Source organism: Topomyia yanbarensis, chromosome 2, assembly GCF_030247195.1.
Source record: "Topomyia yanbarensis strain Yona2022 chromosome 2, ASM3024719v1, whole genome shotgun sequence".
Classification (NCBI taxonomy): domain Eukaryota; kingdom Metazoa; phylum Arthropoda; class Insecta; order Diptera; family Culicidae; genus Topomyia; species Topomyia yanbarensis.
The window spans coordinates 343,273,168-343,280,218 of NC_080671.1; positions in this window are offsets into that span (position 1 = coordinate 343,273,168).

Below are 7,051 nucleotides of genomic sequence, written 5' to 3' on the forward strand. Positions count from 1 at the left end.
GCTTCTTCTGCGTAGTTGATTGTACTTCCACTGAGAGTTGGTGGAACCAACTTCAGTTATTTCCTATTGGAAAACGGCACAATGATAGTTTTGAGTCACGTTGAGTCTCTCTTTGAAACACCATGTCATGATGAAGTTCAGGGCTAATTGAATCCAATCGCTTAGTAGGGGAGAGTGGGTACTAGAGTGCCCAGAAAAATGATGAATTTTTGAAAACGCAATCGGCCCACCCCTGAGTTGATTCCTAGTCTCACCAGGAGTACTTATTCAAAATTTGAAGCAAATCGGACAAGTTTAGCTACCAGACCAACGTGCCTGAAGTTTGTATGAGATTTTTCAACAAATTACATGGAGAAAGCCCACTAACTCGCCGTTTCGCCACTAGGTGGCACTGTATACATCGTATTATCACTGTAAGTGAAAATAGTAAAGATCATTTAATTGTGTACAAATTTGTTGAAGACTGCTAGTGAATCCGGCTTTATTAAAAGAAGTTAATAAACTTTTAACGAAGTGATGCATGAGTCAGTTTTGCATGGGGCCTAGCAGTGCATGGTTGTGTATCGGTACTCGATTCGCACCAACTATACATTTTTGTGAGATAATGGTTAGATTTAGCTGAATAGTATGTTCAGAAGAATTGTAGTACATAATACGAGTTATGTTTTGGTTAGAAACTTTTAGTTCCACATGTGACCGCATAGAGGGCGCCAACACTAACTTTTGATAGAAGAGAGATAGAATATCGAGATGTTCGGAAGAATTATTTAAAAATGCTGGCTCTACAACTTTGTGCAAGACACCCAATCTCTATCTATTTCCTTTGAAAAGTTAGTGTTGGCACCCTCTATGCGGTGGTATGTGGAACTAAATTGTTCTAACTAATATACGACTCATACAACTTACTATAAATCTTTTGAACATACTATTGACCTAAACAAATCCATTATCTCACAAAATGTTCAGTTCGTGTGAATCAAGTATACTGATACGCAACCATGCACTGCTAGGCCCCACGCAAAACTGACTCATGCATCACTTCGTTAAAAGTTTAATAACTTCTTTCAACAAAGCCAGATTCACTAGCAGTCTTCGACAAAGTTGTAGGCAATTAAATGATATTTCTTATTTTCACTTACAGTGATAATACGATGCATACAGTGCCACCTAGCGGCGAAAATGCAAGTTAGTGGATTTTCTCCATGTACATTGTCGAAAAATCCCATATAAATTTCAGGCACGTTGGTCCGGTAGCTAGACTTGTCCGATTTGCTTCAAATTTGGAGCAAGAACTTCTGGTGGGACTAGGAATCGACTCAGTCATGGGCCGATAGGGTTCGTTTTTTTCCTGTCACGCTAGGGGGTACACTTGATCCCACTTTTGTTTTTTTTCACATAACTTTTAAGTGAAATAAAAAATTTGATCGCAAAAAACGTCATTTTGCAGTCAATTCAAATTGTAAGAGCTGTGAATAATATGTGAATCCAAATACCCTGTCAGTAATATGAACAGTTTTGAAAATCATGTCAAAATGAAATTTTTGAAAAAACGTGTGGTAACTTGATCCCCTGCCTACTAGGGCTAAACAAACAGAGCACACTATGAATAATACGAACGAAAGTTAAGCTAACCACCTAGCTACAAAATAACTACTAACACTATCTTTTTAGATGCACGACAAACTTTAACACCAGCAGAAAGTGAAGCCAAATATTTGCGGTAAATCAGTGCTGCTTGACTAGGTTTTCCAACTTTCAATAACTTATAACAAAATTTGTTTGCGAAACAAACATTTTTGTTTAATTTATACTATCGGGTACTTTATGTACACACCAAAAAATAATGAAATTTAAACGACATGTAAATCAATACGAATGTAAACCTACAACGATTGAACCAAAAATTTGATTGAAAATTACGTTAAAATCAATTGGATCATCAAACAGCATACAATTTTACACTTTCATTCGTGTAATATTACATGTCATTCATTTTACAGCAGTATTCGAGTAAAAATACATTGAAGTGCATTGGTTTTCCGTTTAAAGAAACTGTAATTTTCAATCCACGTGTAAAATTACAATAAAATTCGCTGAAGAAAGCACGACAAATTGTGTGTATTTGTGGTGGAACTTTATTTTACATTTATATTCATGCTCCAAATAAGTGCATGAAAATAAACTTAAAATTACAAAATATTTTTTTCTGTGTAAGTGATTATTTCTATTCCTATGCATTTCGGAAGAGTCTGTGAGAGTTAATGATAGGGATCAAGAGTACCCAGTGTTACAGGGATCAAAGGTACCTGTTGTATGAGGCGAACGAAATTTAGTTTTTTTTGTAGAAGTTGTGTAACTATTTCTTCGAAAAACGAGTTTTTCTAGACAAAAGCCCTTATAAAGTAATTGAAGTTGAAAATATTCATAAATAATTTGTTCGACGAACTCATACAATCGTTCAAAAAAATCGTAAAAAGATCTCCGAGATGAATTTTAACCTATATTTTCAAAAATATGATACAACTTTTCCAAAACAAATGTAATACATTCGATTTGTTTTTTAAACATCACAAACTACCAAATATGTCATTTACTTTTGATATTGTGATAACTTTTTGTGTTTAGATTATGCGATATGGAAGGGGAATCAAATATCCCCAAGGATCAAGTGTCCCCACTCTCCCCTACAGATTCCTGTTTTCCGCTCACAATTAGGAGAATGTCATTTGCATATCGCGGCAGAAGTAGTCTACTCAGGAGGAAAGTTTACCGGTGGCGGAATTTTTTCCAAACTTGATTTATTGTTTCGTGGCTGCGTTCTAGTCGGCAGCGCTGCTTAGTTAGTCCCTTCGTCACTTCCTCTGTAGCTAGGACAGTATACTCGTCACTACTCCATTGACCGCATCCCAGATATGATCGTCGTGGCATACCCTTTCGACGATACTGTCGACTGTCACGCCGGACATACGCCTTCTAACTACTAGGAACCTAGGATATTCGAAAACTACGTGTTCCAGTGTCTCTTGCCCGCTCACACACTCCGGGCAAAGGGGTGACGAAGCATGTCTAAACTGGTGCAGTTACTTCCTGAAGCAACCATGCCCGGAAAAAACTGCGTCAAATGGAAGTTCATGGGATGGGATGAGTAGGTGAATCCACCTTCCTTTCTTTGCGTTTTCCCACTCTTGCTGCCACTTAGCCAACGAGTCCGCTCGGACCAGTCACCATTTCGCGTATTTCTCCACTGGTAGCATTCCACGTCCTAAACCAGAGTAATGCAGATGGAAATCATCCCGACAATGAACAAACCGCCTCCGACGATATCGTTTTGTAGGTTGACCAACGCATGAAATTACAGCCTGCCGGAAGCCATGCCGAAGCTATAAGGATATAAGGCTTTGCCACGAAGATTCGGAAATCCATCATCGACGCTACATTCTGAGCAGTACACACATAGCGACCACCAGGCGATCCACTACACCATTCGTCAGCGGAATTGCATTGTAACGCGGAGAGTGAGGACTGGCGAGCGGATGCGGAAAATAAAGGACTTCGAGAGGAATCTTTTTGGGAAAGTACTGCGTGCTGACAGCCTCGCTCCAATTCCGAATGCCGATGAGCCGTCGGAAACATTAGTGATGGTGCCCGGCGTATTGGTGGAACGAAAGGCTCAGTATTCTCCGTGCTGCCTGCCTAAAATCCAGAAGACGCATTCACAGTGCAAGATCTGGGGCAGTTAGAGAAGAGTGTTAAGTGACATTCCGAAAGGCAAGGGCTGCTTTTAAACGCGACATAGTGCTTAGTACGTCTACCTGTACAAAGAGCTGTGCAAAGAAGTAGACGCTTACTGTGTGGTGACAATCGAGTCTCAAACAATAAGATCCTTATGGTGGCAAAAGGGTGGAAAGTGAAGACAGTTCTAGTCCGGACTATATTCACAACGTGTCGCCGCGATTCTGGTGTTTCCGAATATGTGCAGAATAGTCCGACAGAAATGCCTGGACGATCCCAATCGGCCTATATGCCTGCTGAATATTCTTGGTAAGCTCCCGAAAAGGGTGATCTTCAACAGGCTGACGACCTACTCTGAAAGTGAGAACGGACTATCACAGAGGCAGTTCGGATTTCGGAAAAGATCTCGACGGTGGACGCCTTCCGCACAGTCATCGCGAGCGTTTAGAAAGTATCGATTATGGAGAAGAAGTGATTGCTACTGCGCCGTGGTAAGACGTGTAGAACGCGTTTAACAGCGCCATATTGGGCAGGGGTCGATTAGGGTTACAACGGGATTCAGGGCCACATACTCGGCCCAACGCCCTGGAATATAATGTACAACGGAGTGTTAGCACTGGAACTGCCCAGATTGTTCTGACGATAACCGGCGAGACCCTCGCGGAAAAGAAGATATTGATGGCAGAGACAATAGGCATCGTGGAAACCTGGATGGCTGGTGCCATGTTGCAGCTGGTCAGCAACCGAAAAAAATCCAGTATGTCGTGATCAGCGTCGGCGGACACTCAATTCCGTCGATGCGTGCACTGAAACACCTGGGTGTGATGGTCGACAATCGGGTAAATTACATGTCGACTATGCGTGTGAGAAGGCTTCCAAGACAACTAACGCATTGGCAAGGATAATGCCGAACATCGGAGGAACAAGATGTAGCACGAAACGTCTCCTGGCGGATGTCTCACCCGGATGTCTCCAACTCTCAGTGGAAGTACAATCAACTCACTGGGATGCTGCGCTGAGCTTAAGCACTTTTCGCCTAATGGCTGTTCGTGTCGCGAGCCTGGTGATCACGAAGCCTTCATGTGTGCTATTCACCACCTCTTGAATAGGAAAACCCCCCATCATTGCCACCATCTCTGCACTATTCACTACCCAGACACCGTTATCGGGAGGAACATGGTAGGCTCTGCAATAATTGCAACGTCGTGCTCCATTTCTGTTGTTGACTGCCACAACAGTCGCTGTGCAATGTCGCAATGATTGAAATTAAGCTGGGTTATCTCCATTATCACTGGCCTTCCTTCGCCTTTTTGTACTCTGGGCATAAGAAGCCTCCCGTCATGTGGTTTTTTTTCGCCCTCATTTGTGCAGAGCAAGTACTTCGGTAGCATTATGCAGTCTCAGGCAATGTGTCCCTTCTCCCCACATTTGCTGCACAGTTTAGATCTATCCTGTCTCTACTGTTTCTTGCCTGAAGGCTGAAACTTAGGCGCCTGAAATACCTCCCCGTTTGTTTAGTGGCTCTAGGGATCAGTTGTAACGAGCACACAGACCAGCAGACTTTGAACTTACCGGTCGACATAAACTAGTTGGCTGCGGTTAGCAATAAGCGTGTGGATCTGTGTAAATGTATGTGTATTTATATACAACAAGAACCGACAATTTTGCGAAGGTCCAGATTTTAAAAATTAAATTTTGTATGCAATATTACCTCCTAAAGAGAAAATTGATTTGAAACACTCTATGCTAAAGGCTTCAAAATCTAACTATAATATGTCAAGGATTTCCGAATTCGGCTCCTTAGACTCTACCACTTGTGTCAGCCACTAGACTCATTAGCAAACAGAACTTCTTCTCCCTGGGGGTATCGTAAGTTAGAAGTCGTTATGGTGTGTTCACAAGTAGTGTTTCGAATTTTGGTCTAGCGTCAGTTTAGTGCTTTGTCAAGTGCTTAATTCTGAGGAGTCGAAACGCAAACCCCTTGACTTATTATTCAAATATTCATTTTTGATGTCAAATGTCTTTCATATGCATGAAATGTAGAAAATTGATGTAATCTATATATATATATATATATATATATATATATATATATATATATATATATATATATATATATATATATATATATATATATATATATATATATATATATATATATATATATATATATATATATATATATATATATATATATATATATATATATATATATATATATATATATATATATATATATATATATATATATATATATATATATATATATATATATATATATATAAATCAATGTATGTTTGTATGTATGTCCGCTAACTACTTCTAAACTACAAGTCCGATCTTGATGAAATTTGGCATACGTATTCTTTCCCCCAAGGAGATTTTCATGGTATGGTTTTTTGGGGGGGGGGACACTGAGCTTGAGGGGGGGGGGGGGTTGTTTTTAGGCAAAGAATTATTTATATCTCCATATTTATTAGTATTTGGTATATGTATTTCTCCCACTCAACCAATGGTTGATGGGAGTGAACTACGAAATGGGGGGGGGAGACGAAGAATGTAGTAATCCTTATCTATTCATTCAATGTGATTATTAGCGATGAATTCAATTTTGACATAAGTATTCCTTCCACTAAGGAGATGGTCATGGGGTGGTTTTTGTGCTCGATGGGGAGGGTGAGAAGTACCTAAGCCGAGGAAAGGGAGAGCGGGGGAGGGTGTACTAAAGAACTCTTTTTAGCTATTTATATATTATATATGATTTGGCATAAGTATTTCTTCCACCAAGACGGTGGACATGATTGTTTGTTTCGGAATCTGAAGGAGAGGGGTGGTTTCTGATGCAATATCTATAAATTTCTTCAAAAATTTAAAATTTTGTTGCATGTATGTTTACCAGAATATAAATGGAATGGCAAAAATTTATTTGATTGAGATCTATTACGCGAATGACAATATAATACTGATGAATTGCATGAATTTGTCGAAAATTAAATTGAAAATTGCACTTGCGATCTCTTCATCTGAAGTTAAATCAACATTGCTGGATGATGGACGAACAGCTCTGCCCTAAACTAACTACTAAATCTTGCGCTTGCGGAAAACGTTACTTACAATATCAATCAAAATTCGGGTATAAGCAAAATTCTGGAAGAATGCAACACTGTTATATAGGACTAATTCACCATGACCCATAAAAAGAACCAATCGAATAGTTGGTGGCGTGGTCGGCGATCTTCGTCAAATTTTACCCGTTAGTCGACACCTACTGATGAAATCAGTTCTTGCTTAAGGAGGTAGGATTATTGTCGAAAAAATA